Source organism: Idiotropiscis lumnitzeri, chromosome 6, assembly GCF_059441095.1.
Source record: "Idiotropiscis lumnitzeri isolate Australia: NSW breed Sydney's pygmy pipehorse chromosome 6, RoL_Ilum_1.0, whole genome shotgun sequence".
Lineage (NCBI taxonomy): Eukaryota > Metazoa > Chordata > Actinopteri > Syngnathiformes > Syngnathidae > Idiotropiscis > Idiotropiscis lumnitzeri.
The window spans coordinates 4,127,519-4,150,181 of NC_142396.1; the positions used below are offsets into that span (position 1 = coordinate 4,127,519).

Sequence of the window (22,663 nt, forward strand, 5' to 3'; positions counted from 1 at the left end):
TGAGTGAATCGTATTGCAATTGAGTTGAATCGTTTTATAGCTGGAGAAAATAGTGTAACTGGTGTGAGTCATGTTATAATCGGAGTAAATCGTATTTCATATCGTAATTATGTTGAGCTGTATATTTGGAGTGAATTGATTTGTCATTGAAGTGAATTTGTATTAAAACATTGTCACATTGTAATTGGAAGTAAGGAGGTCAGATTGCATCCCAACTGGTGTATCATTATCGAAGGTGATTCGTATGATTGGAGTGCGTCGCATCTTAATGGGCGTGAATGGCAATTAGTCAGAAATTTGTCATCACTCACACTCGCACCGTCAGCAGTTAGAGGGAGGCGGGGTGAGCAGTGGCTCATTTGCATTTGCATTGCAGCTGCCTCAAAACGTGCTGATTTCAACACCGCTCTAAAAAGAGGATGGAAAGTGGACGATAGTCTTGATTTTTGGTGTTATTCTCAAAAACTTGCAAAATAGTTCATGTCCGTCCAGTCGACTTTTTTTTTTTTCACTCTCTTTTTAATTCTTTTGCAGTGACAACACTGCAAGCCTTTGAAAAATAATCCCATTATGTTTCCCGGGCATTACGTTAATAAAGTTCTCAGAGCGGAAAATCAGAGCCTCTGGAGCTCGACATTAGCTCTCGTAGTGCGGTGGCCGTCCAGTTGAAGGGGAAAAAAAAAATCAAATAAATAAACCCGTCTGAAGAGAAGAAATAAAAATGAAGTTTGTGGTGTGAGTCGTTTGGGCTCCGTGATGTGTTCTCATTGTTATTTCATCGCCGGTTACGTGTCATACTGGATGTCAATAAAAGTGTCATGTGACATGACAGACTTGATGCGGCTCGACAGTCACCATGGTTACCATCAGCGTTTAATTCTTTCACCTATCTTAACGCGTGAAGCACTTTTTGATGCTTACCATTAGGAATGCAATCCCAAATTGATTTAAAATGCTTAAAATAAAAGTTGATAAGGAAATTTGGATCACAAAAGGATTTTTAATGATAAAAGTCAAATCTATTTTATATTTATTTATTTTCATGGTTTCAATTCTGGCACTGACAAAACACTATAAGACAAAAATGGAGTTCAACTCTCAAACTGATTTCTTCATTTTCAATTATTTTTTGTCGGAAAAAAAAAAGGAACAAAAACAAAATGCAGGTGTTAAAATAAAAATATATGTTAGTCACACAAAATAATCGAACAGAATTGATATCGGGAACTGAAAATCGAATTGGGGCTTCATCCCAATTTTCCGAAAAATGAAATGGCTTCAGGGTCATACTTGATGAGATATATTAGGAGATATTTAAAAGCAAAGTGAAATGAATCTTCGGTGTGTAAAAGCGTACATTCAAATTTAGATTGAAAAGCATTTATACTTGGAGCTGACTTCACTTGTGTGCGCAGTTTATTTCATTTGCGTGCAGCATAACAGCAAAATGCTGATTCACCACGTTTGCATCTTTTCAAGTTGACCGTACGATTTCGTACTAGGGTGAGTTTACATCAAAATCGGAATAAATCCAAACTTAGCATAACAAAGTGCATCTTTGCTGAAGTGAGTCACTTCATTGACCTTCAAAGATCCTCCACGGGGACATCGACCGACCGACCGTCTCGCGTTTCTCCAACAAGCTATCTGGATGAAAAGGATTTCGAGCAGCACGTCTCCCGCTTCCACCGTCCCGCCGAGGTGACTCCGCAGTCCACCTACTCCGGAGATAAAAACCCGAGTTTGCCTCAAGAACTCTCGTGATGCGTTTGGCCTTTTGTCACCGGGCAAAGGAACATGCCAGTGTGTCCAAACTTCCCTGATGTTCAACCGCAGGAGGAGGTGAATTCCGGGCCAGCGCTCCGGCCTCAGAGCTCCACGAGGATAAAGAGCTCTGACCTAATTAGCTGACTTTGTTAAGTAAAAGTGCACAGAGCCTCCCCCACAACCCCGCTCCCCCTTTTGCGTTTTGCCGCTACGGCGTGATTACAGCTTTAATGAGCTGCAGGGATACCGTTGGTATTCTTACACTGTGTGCACTAAAGCAGCTGTTCTTGATTTTTTTTTTTTTTTTTTTTAGATCTAAAGTACCACCTTAAAAAAATTTAGGACTAAAGTACCACCTTAATTTTTTATTTTTATTTTTTTTTTAGGACTAAAGTACCACCTTAAAAAAAAACACCATATCGACCAACATCGCTAAGCCGTTCTGTTAATCAAAAATTGGTTTTATCTTAAAAGTACATCTGTTAACTCATTTACTGCCATTGACGGCTAAAGACGTCAATGATTATTTTTTTTTTTTTTTTACTCGGCTGGTAGTGAATGAGTTAACTCATTCATGATCATGTCATGATCTGTTTTGAACAAAAAATGAAAGCACTTTTTACCTAGAATTGCGTTTCGGACCGAGTTACATGTCAAGAGCGGGTGAGCCTTTCGAGCCAAAAGTACACGCAAACTCATCTCCAACAAGCAACGTCATTTAGTGTCTCTTTTTCTTTTTCTTTTTCTTTTTTGCACAATGAATTCACTTCTGTGCGAAAAACATTGAGACGACTACAACTCCCAGATAACTGTTCGTGCCGTTAATACCGAAATAAATTAATTTAAAATTTTAAATAAACCCTAAAGACATTTCTTCCACAATTATAGTTTTGTAAACATAAAATGTAGTTTATTTATTTATTTTTAATAATTTTCATGATTTTATTTCCTTATTCCTAATATTTTTTTCAATTCTAGTTTTAGTTATTTCGTTAGTTCCCGTGAACTAAAATAACCCTGGTCTCAGTCAGGCACCCCGTATCGGTCGCTACTCGCCGACCCATGACTGATCACCAGTCAATCATTCCGGGCTCGCCGCCAATCATATGAGATTGGTCACCAGTGAGTGGAGCCGGATTGGTTCGCCTGGCAATCTAACGACATTGGATGCCAGTCAATCAGCTCAAACTGGCCACCGGTCAATTACAAACCACGGCAGAATTTGGACCTCCAACGCTCCAGCATAATGAAAGCTTGATTTGCAACCACCAAGTCAGCCTTCCTAGCGGCTTTGCCTGCCTGCCTTCTTGCTCTGAGGCTAATCACGCCGCAGCCAGCCAGATGATCAATGGTGCCTTCCACGGCCAAACGCTCCGGCGGACTTAAACAAGCCGCCTGTCACTGCACAAAGATTTTCTGCCGTTGATGGCCGAGGATTTTCTTTGACTGAAGACGTTATGTTCCCACGCAATCTCCGACCAAGCAGAGAAAATGCAGGGAAACATCTTGTGTTAATTGAGGCTTCCTTTAGTTGAGCAAGAATCCCGCTGGTTTTCTTTGGCATTGTCGAGGGTTAGTGTTGTGTGTGGCGGGAAGCGCACGATTGATATTGACGCGGCAAACCGCTTGCCGTCTTTATAACGCCTCAACCTCCTTTTTTTTTCTTTTTTTTCAAATCACCAGAGATGATTGTTCTACGTCATTTTTAATGAGACATAATTGATGTAAAAGGTAAAATACTCGATTTTATACATTTTACGTGTTGATTTTTTTATTATTATTTTTTTTATAGCACATAAGAATTCTATTTATATTGACTGACACAAGGCGAGAAAATATCTAAATATCACTTAAACCTTTAACCTCTAATTCCCAAATAGTAAACGCCAAACCCCGTCATTAAAATTGGTACAGCGCAAGCATCCTTTCAATTTGCCATGATGCTGTAATTGTCCTGATTACTTTTTAAACAATAGCCGTCGGGGGGGGGGGGGGGGGGACGCCACCTGAATTCAAGCGACGCCTCTAATTCCTCTTCTTCCATTATCCTGGCATAAATTAAATCAATTTCACCACTGAGAGCACCAAGGAGCACCTTGGGAAAACGTATCAGGTAGCAAGAACGAGCTGCAGGACTCGCAGCAATCCTTTAATGATGACTTAACAACAGGCGCAAAAAAAATACACCAGCGTGCCTTTTTTTTTTTCTTTATCTCAGAGATGAAATCCTCTGCAGACGGGAACGTGAAAGGAGAAACGCGCATGTGTGCAGGCGGGGAGGCGAGAGGAAATGTAAACGAGAGAGGGAGCGCGTGTAGGGAGGAGTTGTGACAGCCAGCTTGTCAAAATTCGACCATGAATATTGCACCGCACTTGGCGCTCTGAACACAAGGACACACACACACACACACACACACACACGTTGAAGAAGACTACTGAGGTGTGCACGGATAGCTGGGATGGATAAAATAATGGATACATGAATGACTGAAAAATTTTGGTTGCAAAAAAAGATGGACGAGGTGGGTTGGTGAAAGGAAAAATGATGCAAACTCGTCACAAACCGGCGCCGGTTACGTTATTCGGCACACTTGCATCGCATCATCACCGAGATTTTCTGCTCTCTTCAAAAAGATTACATTTCTCCAAAGGACCATTTTGCTGCCGCAATCCACCTTGCAAAGTGTCTCACGTGGTCGCCAACCTGGGCGCAAATGTCGGCCGCATGCTTCCCTCGGGGTGGGGGGGGGGCTCCTCGTCTACAGAGCCCCGGAGAGAGATCGTCACGCCGACCTGATTTCCTTTTTCTCGCTTGCATCTCACTCTCACCTGAGACTGTTTGGGGGGCCATTTTGTGGAGAGGAGCGCTTGGAAATGACACCGTGGTTGCAGTGGACTGGATTGCGCCATTTCTCATGATTTTGTCAAATTAAATTGGTGCATAATTGCCTTCTTGATGATGCGTGATACTGTCATGAATACTTATCAAAGTGCGCCGAGTCATCATCCCTTAAAGGGGACGTCAATTCCAAAATTGTTTTTATAAGAATATTTTCTATGCAGGACCACAAGCCCAAATATGGCATCTTGATTAATATTTTGTTTACGGAATATGAGTTAAGCAGTAAAATCCACCTTTTCTTTTTAGCCATCTCAGGGGCGGCCATTTTGTCTCTTCTGTCGACTGAAAATGACATCACGGTTGGTCAGGGTTCCGATAACAACCAATCATGGCTCAGCTTCAGAAAACAGGTAAGTCGTGATTGGTCATTCCCTGGTTGATGGTCGATAAAAAAATGGCCGCCCACTAAGATGACTAAAAACGGATGGATTTTGCTGTTTAACTTATATTCCACAAAGCAATATTAATTGGTCTGCGCTCTTCTGTGTCAACGAAATTGACATGGAATGGGGTGGTTGACGTTGGAATTATCAGACGTTGCCGTTAAAGACGATGGCAACGGAATGCGAATTTAGAATTTTTTTTCCCCAACTATCGTCTGAAAGGCATATGACTTCCATCCAAACCGACCCGTACGCACAAGACATTACCGGTTCGAATCAGTCTGCCTCGGCGTATGACTAAATCGTAAAAAAAAAAGTCATGCTGCATAATTGCTTGTCAGATAATTAATTGGTGTTTAGTGGTGGAGTTGGGCGCATAAATCAGGTCTGCTGGCAGCCGCCTGCCGTATCGATGGCACGGCTAATGAGGGCAATAATGAGAGATGCTTTAAGACCACGCTGGACGCCATCAACAATGGAAACATCTGCGCCACAATTTCGCACATATTTCATCTCCCGCTCTGAGATAACCATCCCTGTTGACGCCCTTTACCATACCTCAAGGTCCAAATCCTCCCCAAAGGCCTAATTATTGGAATCTGAGGTACATTTTCCACATGCTAATCAGGAACAGGTGTATTCCCATTACTCCCCCGGGGTGTACAAGTCAAGGGTACAACCCCCTTTGAGGGTGCCGCTGCAGTCAAAAGACGCTGACTGAAAAAAACCTGGCTATGTAAATTCAACTTTTATGGAAAGAGTAGACGTTTTTCCAACTTTTTAGCATCTTTAGCCGCTAAGCTAGTCTTGATCTCATGACAGTGTAGGAGTTCATTACCACAAATTCATCCCAAAAAGATTCTGCATCGACAAAGCCACAAATAGTACATTACAATATGTTTAACTCAAAATAAAATTTGCTCAAGTAACGCGTAAAAATCGTCTGTTTGACTCTATTTACAATCCACTTGGCCCTTTGCACATGAATAATCGCCAATGTTGCTGCAACAAACTTGATTTATATTTTAACTCAGCCGAGTGAAAAAAAAAAGGATCTTTGACGTGTTTAGCCGTCATTGGTAATAAAATGAATTAAGTTTTGAAAAAAAATGCTTTATTTTGCGTGCCGCATTTAAGACTCACCCAGGCTAACCATCACAGTTACACATCGATTTTGTAAGTAGTCCCCCACCGTGTAGCAAATTAGAGAAAAGCTTTCATGCCTTTTCTTACATCCCCTGAAATGAAGTTATAAAGTCAATATAATGTAACGTTTACGTTGCATATAGGTTATCAATATACGAGTCGTACTAATAAGCAATCCGTGGTAGTGATGCAATGTGTAGCGGTGTTAGTCTGAGCATTTCCAGTTATTTCAGCAACACATATATAATATTTTATTTGATGTGTATTCTCATTTTTTGGCATTATGTCAAATAAATACAGAGAAAAGTGATTGGACTTTCTGCTCTAAAACCAGGAATGTATATTAATATACATATCATTTTAAGGATCTGAAATTCACACCAAGCATGTTGAGATATGACATGACACTTTGATGCTAATTCCAATGTGTTTATCTCCAAAAGTCACACCGACAAATGAACAATGAATTATCCCGAGGTGGCCTTAGTTTTGCGGGCCGGCGATACACTGACCGCACAGCGACAGAAAAATGACGGAGTACTGCTGTTGCTGTGGCCTCCTGATTTCTTGCAATTAGCTGCGCGCTAGCAAACATCCTTGACGCCGCTGACCTCCCGTCGCGCAGCGGCCGTCACGACTGGAAGCCTCTCCTGGCTTATTACGGCTGCGAGTGTTATGGTAATGGAAGGCGAGTGTGTGTGGCAGTGATAGCGCCGCGGGAAAGGATAGCCTATTATCCGCCGCTGTGTGCTCTTATCCACCGCCGGCCGATGCTAATAATGGTGCGGGAAAGGGCGGCCTTTCTGTTCTGGTGATGCTGCAGGTGGAGCGAGAACGGTGCAAATATATAAAATGTGAATTTGTGGGATGGAGAACATTGTTGTAGTTTTCCCCAGTGAAGACGTCCGCAGCGCGCCTTTATTGATTCTTGATATCTTTATCCACTAAGCGCAACAAGACAACTTTATTTCACATACACAGTTGGCAGTAGCTCACGCCAAGACGCACAAAATTTCATTTCTACATCATGAGCGTAGTCAGCTAAAACATGAACATGGCATACCATAATTTTTAGTAGTAGCTAGCTAACATCACCACAGCACACTTCTATTATATATACAGCATCAGCACTTATTTTTTTAATACAGTTAGGTTTAGCCTTAGCAAGCTAGCATGTCCACAGTTCACCACTATTTAAATGACACCACCAATATTCAGCCAGCGAGCATGGCCCCAACTCTTTTCAAATACACCTTTTGCTTTAGATAGCTAACATTACCACAGCACACCTCTATTATATATACACCATCAGCACTTTTTTTTCTTTTTACTACAAGTTAGGTTTAGCTTTAGCAAGCTAGCATGTCCACAGTTAGCCGCTATTTAAACGACTCCACGAATACTCGCACCTCTTTTCAAATACACCTTTAGCCAGCTAACATCACCACAGCGCACCTATATTATATAAACACCATCAGCATTAACCTGATTCAGTTAACACGCTTTTTTTAATGTACATTTTTAACTTGATTCAAGCCAGGTCACACAACCACAGCGCGCGTCTGTTTTAACATGAAATCTTAGCTTTAGTAAGCTAACATGGGAAAATTAAGTACACCCTTTATTTGACCTGCACAGTAAGTGTCGTGTATTTCTTTTTTTTTTTTACAACAGTTAGGTTTAGCTTTAGCAAGCTAGCATATCCAACAGTTCATTAGCATTTAATCTAATTTTAAGACGGCGAACATGACCAAAACGCATTTTATGTTTTCATACATGTTTTAGCCTTGTAGTACAACTGCAACTTTTTTTTTTTCTTTTCGAAACAAATTATATTCCTTTGTCATTAGTGTTGTATTTCGCTTTAGCCTGAAGCTATGTACTATGTGGCCGTGTGTAAGAAGTCGCTGTGCCATCTTCGTATACTTTCACAACAGTGTGACCTTAGCATCTCTCCGCTTCTCAGGAGCAGCTGACAACTTCCTGGTTTGAGTCCACCTGACAGTCCACAAACACACCTGAGACGACGGTAAGAGATCAACTGTGAAGTGTGATTTTGGTGATTGCCAATCTAATGCCTCCCCAAAAATTGATAGCTGAGCGAGATAAGCGTTAGTAGATTCCTCCAAGTGTTGAATTCACACCCTGTGACAGATTGAAAGTGTAAAAAAAAAAAAAAAAATCGAGCGTTTGTGTTGGCTGGCTGGCTGCTGCCCACAGGCTTTATCTGCCAAAGGAAATATTGACCAGCAACACTTGCACTTTGCTGGCGGTATTACTTTTCATTCTGCGCATGCGTCTGTGTGTGTGTGTGTGTGTGTGTGTGTGTTTTGTGGACAAATACCGCGCATTTGTTTGAGTAAAGCGAACACGAGCAAAAGTCTTTCTGTGAGCCGCAAAAACCCTGAGGAGTCTCTGAATGAATGTTTTGTGGCTTGTGTGTGGTCTAATAAATCATTGTGCGGGCGCATAGCTACTTGTTTACATCAGCATTTTAAAGGCAGTCCGGGGATCGAACTAACCCTAACCTCAACACTAACCAACCACCATTTGAACTAACTACTATTAACGTTAACTCTAACGCCAACACTAAACATCCCAAACCCGAAACATAATAGCCATTAGCGGCTATCGTTTTAATAGTAAGAGTGATTACTAGCGACAGACCGATATGCTTTTTTCAGGGACGATACTGATACTGATTATTAGTAGTCATGAAGGCCGATATTCATTTGTTGAAAAAAGGGGGTAAAATAGTGTCAACATTTTGAAAAACAGCAACTCCAAAACTTGACTTAGCTTTTTTTTTTTAGATCTTTTAAAATGGTCAACTCACTTTTAAAAATCTAATAAAACTTGCTCGGAGCTCCTAGGCTCAGCTGCATTTCTTATAGTTCAATGAAAACAAACATCTCTTTAAAGTTTACAAATAGTTTTTATTTTAGTTGTGAGTTGTAGTCGACTGACATTATTAAAAATCCGGCAGTCTGTTGCCTCCTGTAGAGCGTGTGACTCGAGGTGAAAAAGCAAACAGGCATCTTACTGCTGATTGGCTGCTTCCCATCAGATGTTGCTGTGGGCGGGCCAATCTGCTTCTGCAGGCGGGGCACCAGCACAGCAAAGAGAGAGTGAAAAGTGTGCTGCAGCGAGCCAAAATATTAAATTTTTTAATATATCGGCCTTGAAAGTGAAACAAAAGGTCGATGCAGATAATCGTCAAAATGCCAAATATCGGATAATCACTCCATCACTAGTGATTATATTCATGTCGTAGGTGGGTGTGATGCCTGGATCATAATCATGTGAACCTGATCTCTATTACAATCCCCCTCATGCACATCAGACACCATCCTAATGTTATTGCACTTTCCAAAGCGTGCATTGTAATTGCTGCACACACACCCCCTTTTCAGCTTTTAAACGGCTGTCAAGCCCCCGGTGGAGTGGCACACTCCAGTCAAGGAGGCCCTTGACATTTGGTGACGGCGCGGGACTTGAAAGACTGAAGCAGATTAAAGATTCTCTCAAATTCTGTTGGAGATGCTTCTCAGATGAGCGTCTGTACTGGAAATGCATCAAACGCTCGTGAGGCTGCGTGAAACAGCATGTGGCTCGGCTTGTGTTTGGGTACTCTAAGCAATGGCTGTTCCATTTCTGGTGGTTTGGGTGTTTGGTTCATTGCAGGTGGTGAATTGCGAATCGGTTTCTGGTGATGTTGGTTCTTGGATCATTGCAAGTGATCCTCGTCCCTGTTTTTGTGGGTGGTGGTTTTGGTTCTTGGTTGTCTGCAGGTGGTTTACGTCTATGGTTCTTTGAAGGAGGTTTTGGTCTGGTGCATGTGGTCGTGACCTGTGCGGATAGTTTTGGGTATTGCAGGTGGTTTTAGTTCTTGGTACTTTTTTTGGGGCGGTGGCTTTATGATATTAGTCAGTTACTGGTCTTGGTCCTTGTTCTTTGGCAAACAGTTTTGGTCTTGGTCCTCTTGGTTCCTCACAGGTGACTTTGGGTTGTTGTCAGTTTCTGGTTGTTCTGTTCCTTCCTATGGCAGATATTTTTTTTAGGTGGTTTTGAGATGTTGCACAGTTTCTGGGAGTTTTGGTCCTTGTTGTATGACAAGAGATTTTGGTCTTGGACTTTTTTTAGGTTGCTTTGGGAATGGTGGTCAGTTTCTGGTCGGTGAGTGGTTTCAGTCTTTCATCCATTGCAGGTGGTTTAGTCCATCGAAATGTTTTCTACATTGAACATTTTTATCATGAAGCTACATGATTTATTGAATCATGAATCATATAATAAAGAAATAAGTATTTTTTTTTTACAAACGACCAGGCTCATCTGTTCCACTTTTATTTTTCCATTTGTCTCATTAAATTGAACAGATTTATTATGAAAACTATTTTTATTAATTAAACCAATAAGCGTTAAATTCATTATCAATCTAAAAATAAAGTAGCATGGATTGTTGCTTTATTTAAACAATTTCCCCATTTTATATACTGTACATATGGAACTTATTTTTAACCCTTTGCTTTTATTTTTGACCTCTTTTCAAATGGCATCGCCCAACTGTCTGATTTAAAAAGGAAACAAAAAGCAATTGTGGCCCTTCAGCACAGAATCTTGCACACCCGTGGGCTACGTCATACTTCCCGTAAAAACAGTCAATGAGCCCTAAAGGAGCAACGTAACCAAACTCTCTCCGGCAGTAAGATGGGGCCTTGACCTCATCTCCTGCGCTCACCAAAGAAAAGAACCCGCTGGAGCTTGCCCGATTGCCAATTTGCGACGCTTGGGAAATGCCCCTGCAAGACGGCAAACAAACACCAACGCCACGTAGGCCGTTGTCATCGCGCTAACGCTTTCCTCCCGCTAGCAAGCACGCCGAGCTCCTCTCGGGACGAGCAGCTGCTCGTGTTTTTACAAGGCCGTCAACGCACGCCACTCCTCGTTCATCAGCAGCTGTTAGCCACGCATCCTCGCACCTAATTGCTCTTGCTAGCACGCGGGCCGTAGCGCAACAGGGCCTGATGGATGCTGGATGCAAACGGGGGAGCTAATTGAGTGGAGTTCTTTTTCCTTAAGCCGATAGTTTATTGATAACTGTGCTTAATATGTGAGGTCAATGCAAGTGCTCTCTGCATATAGCAAAGCGCGATGAAAGAACAAGCAAACGTTGGTGCTCACCAAACTGATGAATTATTGTGCGAACCAAATCGATGGCCCTGGGTTCTTACTAAATAAACAATTAGTCGCGCATACCGATTCCATGCGATAAAAGTAACCCGAGAGCGCACCAATCAAGCAGGGCTGGGTTTAATAAAATCGATTTTTCGATTTTAATCGATTTTCCTTTTCACGGCCCGATATTGATTCATAAAACCATATATCGATAATTTTAATAATGTCTTTTCCCCCAGAAATTGACATGACTTCACGTGTCACGCGAGATCTCGTCACTACGTGATGGTAGCGTTTCAAAACAAAATGGCGGAAGCGGTGAAGTCAGCGACGACAAGCATGAAATTGTTTTGATCGGGTCATGTTAAGTAAAAATTTAACTGCATTGGCTTCAATTCTTAATGTAAATATGAATATTTGTACGAATTGCAGCATTGGTTCGTCTGAGAACGCCTTTCATAAGAAATCAAAATTGGTACTGCGTGAAATCCTTGATTGAATCGAAAAGCAATCAAAGTGAATCATGAATCAAATTGAATCAGGCCCTTATGTATCGAATCAAATAAATGATGGAAATTTGAATCGATACCCGACAAACAAGTAAACCTTGGTTCCCGCTAAACCAGTAAATTATTCTGCAAACCGCACAAAGGAAATCCTCGTGCGCCACAAACAAATCAATGAGCGCCTTCTGATGCTCACAAAGGGACATTTTCTCCCATTCGCACCAAAGTCGATTCCTTACGCAACTTTCTTACGCACTTTAAAGAGAGGGCGATTCTCCCGTTTAGGCAGCCTTAAATCCTCATGTCAGCCATCAGCAAACTCCTCAAACGCCCACATGCAAAAGTGAAACGACAGACAATATTCTGGTGCGTCCGCTTCGACAAGCAAACAAAGACAAGCCGTAACTTGTTTTTTCTTAACAAAAAAAAAAATAAATGAAAAGAAAACATTAATCGTAATCCTCTCCCTCCTGTCACCGAACCGGCCATCGACTCACTCACTTTGTGATTGGATCCACAAATTGCAGAAACCTTCATTGTCTCACAGACAATCGAATCTTATAAAACTTTTGCAACAATCCATGTAGCACATCGGCTAGAATGAATTATCACGACAACAAATCGGGAATGAGTCTACATTTTATTGTCTTGGTTTGTAAAAAAAATAAAATAAAATACACACTAGGAATTCTATATCTCTAGTCGTGCGAGCTGCACTTGTGGTTCACAAGCAACTATAACTGACAAAGACGTGACGCATAAGAGAGTCGCTGAAGCTACAATCAACAAAGCAATACTGTCACACACTCACCTGCGAAAATTGGCAAAATTTGCAAGGTGCAAATAAACAATTTAGTTTCGCTAATTGATGGCTGCTGATTGAAGTCCACACAGAGTTTGATCGCGCCTACCCGAGGGAAGGAGCAGAAAGAGGTGGTGACCAGGATGTGGAAACGACCGAGAGAATTTTGCTTTTGATATCCTATTGTGTCATACTCGAGTGAGCAGCGTCTCAGCAGCTGTGTTACGTGAATTGTTTCCAAATGTCAGTGAGGCGAGGTGTGCACCAAATAAGAAAATCCAGAGTTCTATTATTTGGTGAGCACCAGGAGCCACTTGTTCGGCGCGCCGCAGGGGCTCACTCATTTGTTGCACACCTGGGGATTGCTTGTTTGCTTCTCACTTGGGTTCCCTCATCTGCTGCACACCCCGCCCCCCCCCCAAAAAAAAAAAAAAAAAAAAAAGGAACACTGATGCACACCCACGCGAGCAAACTTTGTTATCAGGGTAAGTATGTAAGTAAACAGAAGGTTTGTGTGTGTGTGTGTGTGTGTTTTTTTCCCCCCGAAGAAGGATGTCCTCTACGCCCTTTTTATCTCGAGTACACAACCTGATGTGAATCGGAACAATGTGGGAATTGAAGTCAGCCGACCGTGAACACGTCATCATCACCCTTTGTGTGTGTGTGTGTGTATGCTTAACGTACATATTTGCTCGGCTCTACATCGGCTGTAGAAACAGAGCAAAAACACGTTTGTGGATTTACAGTGGCCATTACTATGCTTTGAGTAACAAAAGTCCGTGAATTGTGGTCGCTGTCATGACCTAAACCTAACCCTAGTCCTAGCCTTAGTCCTACCCAGACCCAGACCCAGACCCAAACCCTCGTCCTAGTCTTTGCCCTAACCCTAAGGCTAGGTTTGCCCTACCTCTAATGCTTACCATTCCCCTTTTCCAGCAAATCATGAGATACTTTCAACAGAAAATATTCACAAGTACCCGCGGGTTGACTCTATTCATGAGGGCGCCGTCTCTTTGGCCCCTTGTGTGGCGCAACGACGAAGACGCTGTAAATGGAGGACGGCAGGTCCCTCAGCAGTTCTTCCCAAATGTGAAAAGATAATTGTCTCCTCGCTTGGAGGAAGGGTGGAGGCGAGGGGGGCGGGAATTGTGTATCTGCGTGACCCCCTGAGCAGGTATGAGGGTCCCTTCTGAGGTGTTGTAATTACTTGTGCTGATAGAGGTGACGAGAGGACGTCGCCCGCTTCCCAGCAAACCCCCCCCCCCCCCCTCGCTCGCTCGCTCGCTCGCTCTTGCCATATGCAGCGTTTAATGTCAGTGTAATCTGTAAAGGTTAGCGCTGTACATCTCCACTAGCAGCTGAATCAGTGCTCTGGAAACACACTGTGACATTAAGAAGCCCGGCGCCCTTTAGTCCGCTTTAATACGACCACACTTTGTGTGCTTCGCTTCGATCGGTAACAGTGCGCGGAGGAAATCATCTCTTCTCAGGCTGTGTTCAGGTATTGCTTTTTTTTTTTGTGCGTGTGTGTGCCAGTTTTTTGGGCATTTTTTTTGTGTTGATGCATTATTTATTCTTTTTTTTCACGTAAGTGTCACTTTAAATTGTTGGAGCAGCAACAGACACACGCACGCTCATTAACTCACTCACTGCCATTGACGGATAAATACGTCAAAGATCCATTTTTTTCGCTCGGCTGATAGTGAATGAGTTAACAGCGGATTCCCTTGCTTGTCTTTTTCTTCTCAAACTCAACTAATGGGTGAGCAGGACACACATGACTGATGAAGTTTGTTGTCGTTGTTTGTCTTCACTCTGCCCTCGAAATATTTACTTTAAAATATACACAGCGACAATTTTCTCCCACGCTCTGTTGTCTTCCACTCACTCCAGTCTGTGTAACCTCCCTCTTCCCCCTTCTACTTAGTGTGGACACAGACGCAGCTACACATCATGACCAATCACATCTGGCGTGAAGAGAAAAAGACAAAAGCCAAGGGAACAAATCGGCTCCCAATCAAGAGGCAATTCCCATCATTCACTTCAAGAGCCGACTCGAAAAATGGGATCATTTGCGACCGATTCACTCACTCCAATTTGCATGTTGTGAGTGTGTCACCTCCCTTCTTCTTCCCCCTTCTACTTAGTGTGGACACACTGACGTAGCCACGCATCTTATCCAGTCACAGAAAAAGAGCCAAGACAACAAATTGGCTCCTAATCAAGAGCCAATTCCCATCATTCACTTCTAAAAAATGATTATTATTATTTTTTGTGCCCGGACACATCATCACATGAACACAGAATCTATTTGATTGGTTTTGCATCAGTTTCACTTTTTTTTGGCACACTAGAAAAATGAACCCTGGTGGATCTCAAGCGTGAACTCTGATGCGGCCCTAACAAATGAATCCTGGCGCTCATCTAGATGTGCTTGTTTAAAACACACCAGGCTCATTTTTTTTAGGATTAAAATGAACAGTGGTTCACTCAGGTGTCCACTCTACTCCGAATTGCAGCACAGTTTGGACTTTTTTATTATTCATAGTTAGTTTTACCTTTGAGCTGTTTTAATTCCACTACATCCTGTGGGATCGTTGGATAATTGGACATAGATGGTTGTCATCAAACTGTGAAGATATACTGGATCTATGAATATCGCAATAAGTATAAATACATCAAACCGCTGACCCAATTCTGTGTGAACGAGGTCACATGGTACAGCTCACGTATAGAAATAACGAATGTTCTATTTGCAGTGTGAATGTATGACTGTGAAAGTACGATTGTGACAGTGTCAGGAATCGGCGATACCTGAATTGGCCAGGCAGGAAAAATTGCTCCCGTGACACGGGTGACATCAAAGCACACTGGACTCCCGAGCGCAAGCTGGCGTGACGTTCGTGGGGGGGTCGAGTGGGTCAAGCGTGAAGCTCCGAGGGACCGCCGCATCCCGCTGAGGCGGGACGGCGTCCGTGTGTGTGCTGGAATTGCACAATGTCAGGACAAATGGTGAGGCCTTCTTGTGTCATTTTACACTTTCTCATTGGTGCATTGGCATTTGCAAAGTCGTCCGTAGTATTTGTGGATTTGTTTTTGGAGCAGACAGTTTGGTAATTTTGCCCAATTTAACTCCTATTCACTCTTTTTGCGCTTTTCGTCTTGTGGCAAAATGCAGCTTCAATTGAAATTTTTTTAAAATACTTTCTTTTTTTTTTTTTTAGCTAACTGTTAGCATTTTTCCAAACAAAAAACGTCATGCTCGTACAATCACAGCAGAAACAAATCCATCTATTCATGTTGCACTTTCTGAAAAAGAACATTTTCAATCTGTTACATAAAAAAAAAATAGACTGCATTTTGCTTTTTATTATAAGTTACTGCTGGCAGTAACAGGCCATGCTAGGATAAGCAGAGTGAGCATTTGAGTGGCATCCCACTATTGGTGTTGCTCTTTTCCAAATAGAAAAAAAAAATAAATCCAGCCTAACAGGTCAAGCTCGGATAAGCCCAGTGAAAACAAAGCGTGGCGTAAATTGGCACATGAATGTGTGGCGTCCCAAAATACACTAAACACGGTCATCATCATCATCCAACGTGGAGGCCTTCCATTTTCTTCTCAAAGTCAGCGCGTTCAGTCGGTGTGCATTAGCGGCGTGTTTTGACGACTGAAATGGCACATGATGGCACATTAAGGCGCATTACGGCACACGCGTGGAGCGCCGTGGCTCTACTCCGTCATTACAAAATTGTCCTCTGACGTTTTTGTGTCATTTCCCCGCCGCAGTTTTCAGGAGTCGCCAAGTATAAAATTGGCTGGCGCCGGTTCATAATTACATGCCGAGCGCGTGTGGATCACCTCTGAGCCGGGCGTGCGCCGCTTCCTATCAGATGCTCTATGCGGCGGATTTTAGCACAATGCCACTAATCAGCGCCGCTTCCCCTGTGCGGCGGCCGTGCGGATCACGGGACGCCAAGTGGCAGATAATATTGGGCATGAAAAAACAATTACAAATCGACACATATTCCGTAGATCGGATTCAATGGCGGTAAATAACATCGTTAGGCGGTGAACTTCCCCGTTTAGCATTCACTGATTTTCCTTTGGAACCAATCCTTTATTATTTACTGAAAACGTTTTCTTGCAACTGGCCATGTTGAATTTTACCATTAGAATTGGGTAAATTTAGAAATAATTAAATTCACAGAATTATTTCAATGTTTTTTTCAAGTAGTAGTAATGGATATTTTAGCTTAGTGATGTGATGGGGAAAAAAATTAAATAAAAAAAATGTTGGCGGCATGGTGGGTGACTGGCTAGGAGGATAAATGATGGATAAAAAAATTTTAAAAAATTCTACTTTATAACAAATTATTTTATTGTAAAGTCCACGTATCACCACCCTCCCCAAAAATACAATATATGCACAGTGTAATGTCATAAGTGCCCACTAAGGGGCACCAGTGCAGGAGACGAGGGATAAATGGTGTACTGGAAGAGGGTAGAAGAAGGTGATACAGAAAGCGCTGCAGTAAAACCAAACTAATGAGTGACGACTAACCCTATCAAAGCTTCCTGTGTCTTTTATAAATCTACAACACATACAACAATCCCCAAAACATGAACATATTTCCAAATTCATCTTACAACAGCACCCTCAAAAATAAATGGCTACAATCTCTCTCACTCTCTCTCTCTCTCTCTCTCACACTCGCCCGCTCTCTCGCTCGAATACATATATGGCAAGTGAGTCCTTACCTTGACAAAATCTGGCAGAGCCTCAACCTGTCAGTCAGACTTCTACTAGAAATTCGTTGACTGCCTATAAACTGTTGACTAATGCTAGCTACTCCTTAGCTAACATGAAGGAGCAGAGCGATTGGCTGCCATCTTGTGGCATTTCGCCTATGTCGGTAGGCACGTATAAGTGAGTTTCTCCAACAAATAACTGTTTGTTAGGTTCTGCTGAAAAATGTGGAAAGAGGCGGAATCTACGGTCTAACAAATCTCACTCTGGGAGCAATCACGCCGCCGCCCGGGTCGCTTCTCCGCGGATCAGCCCAAAGGCGAGAGATCAACCAATCCCCGAGTTTTAAACGGTTGGTGGGAAATGAGAAAGACAAAGGGAGTCGTGTGCGGGATATCGACGGGCAAGGCAAAATTAGAATTGATTGGTGGAGAAGTGAAGGGTGGTAGACTGAGGGGAGGTTGCGATCTGGCACGAGCTCCTGTGAATCCTTAATCCGCCTGTCTTTGAGGAAATCTCCGTGGCAGAAGCAGCTTCTCATTACTCTCACAGAGAGGCGATCCGTTGCAGATTGGATGCGAGACGAGCTCCGGGGCGGCGTTAAGATGCCGAGCCTCGCCGGGTCTAATGGGATTCTTGTAAACAGGCCGCTCACTGGAGGACGTGCGAGCGTTAACCGTTTCACAGGTGGTTGATGCTCTTGAACTGCATGGAAACCGTCCACGCCCACGATGCAGTTCCCAGGTTGTCGAAAATGTTATTACCGGTGGAAGGCCTCTGGTTATCATAAAATAAGACAACAGGGTGTGGCACCGGTGGAGAAAAAAAAACCTCAAAGCTGTTGGAACCTAAGAACTGATCCAAAAGAACACCATTTGAAGGAACAGGGGAGAAAAAATTAAATTAGATTCATCTTGTTTTCCTGACATTCATTTTCCCAACGCTTTACTCCTAATTGACAAATCATGATAGGGAATTAGGATTTTATTTTCATGTGATCATCAAAAACTCAACGAAAGCAATTACCCCAAATTCAATGCAAAAGCATCATCCTAAAACCCGAATCCTGACCCCTATCTTAACACTCCCCCTGATGCCCAACACAAAACCCGAACCGACAATTAACCCCAAACCTACATTCCTGGAACCACAACCTTCACTTATCACGATCCTAACCAAGGGAAGGGAACTTTATTTAAATACCCCATTTCACGCACAGCAAAAGCAAAGTAAGTAAAAGGAGCTTCCTAAAGTTCAAAACAGATCCAGAGGAAAAAATAGGAAGAAAACCCTTTAACCAGCAAACATACAACAAACTACTAACCTACAAACTAGCTGACTCATATGTTCCCTAAACTCTCACGTTGGTTCATCGTAATTCTGTTACGTTGACTTTTGGAAAGTAGTCCTTCAATTAGTTTCAACACAACATGCGCTAGGCCTAACCATAAAGTTAACCATAAATCCGAACCAACTAATCCGAGTTCGGAACTGAATCAGCAAACATTTCGGATGCTCAATTTGAACATTTCTTTCTCAGATACTGTCTTCTTTTCAACTCAAATTAAACGTGAAAATAACGTTGCCTTGAAAATAAGTAATGTAAATTGAAACAAAAAGCGATTTTAGTCAATAAATAATAAACTATAATTCTTTTGTTTGAATAAGGTCGTGTTAATTTTGCATGATGTTGTAAGCCGCTTTTGTTCGGCCTTGGCGGAGGTGCGCGCTCCTCTAAGTGCTCCTGTTTGCCGATCGTGTTGTCCGCCGAACTAGATTAACAGCTTGAGCAGTCGGAGGCGATGCCAAGCCGCCCGCAACGCGCCGGGAGGTCAAGTGGCTGGCAGCCGTTTTCCGAGCGTTTGGCACCGCCAACCCCCACCCCGTGGCAAAAAGCGGAAGTTTGCGCTTAATGTAAATTCAGCATCCCAGAGGGGGGGGGGGGGGGGGGGGGGGGCTGGTGTTCGCGCGCAACGTCGCAGTCGATTATCTCGGCTTTGATCCGCGGCTCGCAACCTCGAGCCCGTTCACGGCGGCGCGGGAGCACGGCGACACACCGCTTTCATCCTCGACGACACCGCCAGCGCAACAAGCTGTGATCACACGCCGAGATGCACGTAACAACATTAGCATTTGCGCTAAAGGCAGCCTGCTGTCAGGGATCAACCGCGTAAACTCACACTGAAGCAAATAGTAGGTTTGATTTCTGAACTCCTGGCCTTTTTTGGGAGTTGAGTACTTCCAGAAAAAATCAATTAAACATTGCTGGTCTGTGTATAAGGGGCTGAAGGCGAGCCACACATTTCCCAACTTTCGAGGTAGTATCAGAAGCGACTGTGAAGTCTCTCGTGGGACAATTTTGTGCTTGCTGTGTGAATAGTGTGAAAGGAGCAAAACGGTGCATCTAAGCTTTTGGCTGCATCATTAATTTCCTAAAAAGAAACAGTTTAATTCTTTTTTTCAAACTGTTATGGGCCATGGTAGGATAGCGAAAAGAAAATGGCGTCCAACTTTTCATGGAAAAGAAAATACGAAGCTGTATTATGCTGTTTCTGATTGCTAATTTAAAGCAGATTGCATTTTTTTTTTTGCATCTGTAACAGTGTCTATTGATGTTTCAATGTCCTAAAAAGAAAATATTTAAGATATCATGTCATTTGACTAGATTCTACTGTTTACTGCAAGGATTAAGTGGCCCCATGCTTAGAAAAAAATGAATAAATAACTGAAACCTTGCTTGATTTAAAAAAAAATGAAATAAGTTAAAACTGATAAATAAATACATTTTAATTTACAAGCCCAAACGTTAAAAAAAACACACAAGAAAACTGGATTTAAGTTGTCACAGCTATAGCAATGAAATGTCGTGAATAACAAGAATCTCAACACTTGCTGTGCAATGACAACAGCAGGCGCACCTCTGCGAAGCTCCCGCTGGGTTATGAAGCTTCTCGGAAGAAAGTAGAACGTCGGAAGGCAGCCAGCTCTGGCCCAGCGGGACCCGAGTTTGAGTCCCGCTGTGGATACTACGTTGGTAACCATGGTGATGAGAAATCTGTATTCATCACAATATTAGACAGATGGCCTTTGTGAAATGTGAATAAGTAAAAAAAAAACGTACAGTTTTCGATAAAGTAATGATTCATAACTCAACGACGTCATTCACTCTCAGAGGCTTTCACACACGCTAAAAATACATTTCAGTATCTGGAAGCAACCGAGTTTTGCCTGCCTTCGCGATAAATAAATGTCGCGATGTAGCATACTTTTGTTGAGCGTGGAGGCGTTGTACCGTCCCGTCCTCACGTCACGTGATTATGTGCGACTAGACAGCCAGCGAAATAAAGAAGAAAACTCCATAGGCAAAGCGTACTTTCCATGTTTTTCTGAAGTTATCTTGTCCATATAGACAACAATTATAAGTCATATTTGTAAATTTAGTAACTAAAACGAAGAATAAATAAACATAGAGTACATTAATATACTGCAGGTCTGTACATGAGCAGTTAGCCTGATGAAACAACACACTTCCATACACTTGCGTTCAAAATAAAGTACACACTTGACCTAAAATAAATGTTAATGAAATTAGAAACACTCACAAACTCGAAAGTCTTCCAAGGCTCACGTCTTTTGGAGTAAGTTTATCACGTCATTAGCTACTCTTACGCAATTACGAAAGTATCTTCTCTGATTTTCTTCGGAGGTGAAATACGTCAAAGATCCACTATTGAAACAGATGCGCTAACATCAACGAATTCGAAAGCGATCCACAAAAAGAAGAGTTCTTACTCTCACACTTTTATCAGTATCGAGAATAATGAATTTATTTATGAGGAAATATGAACTTATTCGAAATCTTTGACTGACACAAACGTGTGAAATATTAATGTCTCGTCAAGACATGACGTCCGTCTTGACCTGGCGCCAACTCTGAGATCTCCGTCTTACCCTACCTACCAAATCCAGTCATGCTGGAAGGTGTGCGGCTTTGCCGTAGTCAAAATATATTCATTGAGTTTTAGAATCATACTTACCCATGACCACCTTCATAATTTCATATGGGTGAGGTGAAATAAGTGAAAGCTTGTGGCCAAAATGTAGCAAGCGTTACGGACCGCGTCAGGTACATTTAAATAATGAATTTCTTCCCAATTGTTCTCTTTGTTCTCGCTCACATCCTCCACTAATTTCCTCTTCTTTGAAAAAAAAAAAATTAATTCATCGCTCGCCGTGCAGCTGCGCTTGCATTCTTGGAAAAACAAATGCACAAGGTACGAAGATAACACTAATAAGATGATTTATCTTCGCTCCTGGTGTTACTGATAAACTGTTCCTTGTTCATTGCAAGGAACTTTGCTTAGCACTTTCTAGTTTGTAATATTCATTTGTTTTCATCATTAATTCTTTATTAGTTGTCGTACTTTTATTTTTACTCCATCTTCTGCAAGGCTCATTGGGTTGAAATTATTGTTGTTTTGTTATTAGTCAAATTTTATATATTGAAAATTAATTGCTGGATTGCATTTTCTCTCAGGGTTCTCTTAAACCAATTCATCAGCGGGAAGTAAATACAGTAGGGGATTGAGAGGTAAATAAGATCCATTGATCACCATAGGTAGCCATTTTTCAATATAAATGAGCGTTTTTGAGTCGTCATAATTTGGTGCCTCTCGCTGTGATTCCTCGATTAGTCCTGAGTGGGGAACGGGGGGGGGGTTCTCAACAATGAGTTGCAAGATAACTAGGTGAGAAACAGACGGTCGAGGGAGCGTTCCAAGGAGCGTCTTGTCAGAAGAACCGCCTAATGAAAGCTGTATAAATTATTAGCGCCGTCGCTATCGGCTCATTTCCAAGTGAACCTGCGTGAAATGAATGCGGGGACATCTCATTACGGTTTCTCAAACATCCAGCTGGCAGCTCCGTCCATCAAGAGTCAAGGTAATTTACGTTGTTGTTTACGCACACCTTCTGCCACGCCTCCAAGGTCAAGATGACAGGCCGACCCACTCGCTTATCGTCGATGAAGCGATGATTAAGTGAAGAGTGCAAGTTTTTCATCGCTTTGGTCAGCCAGCTTCACTTGCGACTAGTGATGAACCGCTTATCTCAGTCGGGCCGATTATCGGAGCTGATGCTTGGCATTTTGCCGATTATCGGAATCGGCTTTTTTTTTTTTTTTTTTTACTTTTAAGGCCGATAGATTAAACGCTGGTTTATTTTAGCTCGCTGCC

The 22,663-nt window shown here is 42.3% G+C and overlaps 1 protein-coding gene across 3 annotated transcripts in view; it reads left to right on the top strand.

The window, feature by feature from the left end:
- Window positions 1–22,663, top strand: part of LOC148334625 (alpha-1,3-mannosyl-glycoprotein 4-beta-N-acetylglucosaminyltransferase C-like) — an 84,329-nt gene that overhangs the window by 38,462 nt on the left and 23,204 nt on the right. For all 3 annotated transcript variants that reach the window (XM_088298046.1, XM_088298045.1, XM_088298047.1), the window contains one exon: window positions 8,165–8,227. The gene's annotated coding sequence lies outside the window, so the exon portion shown is untranslated. The remainder of the gene's footprint in view (window positions 1–8,164; window positions 8,228–22,663) is intronic.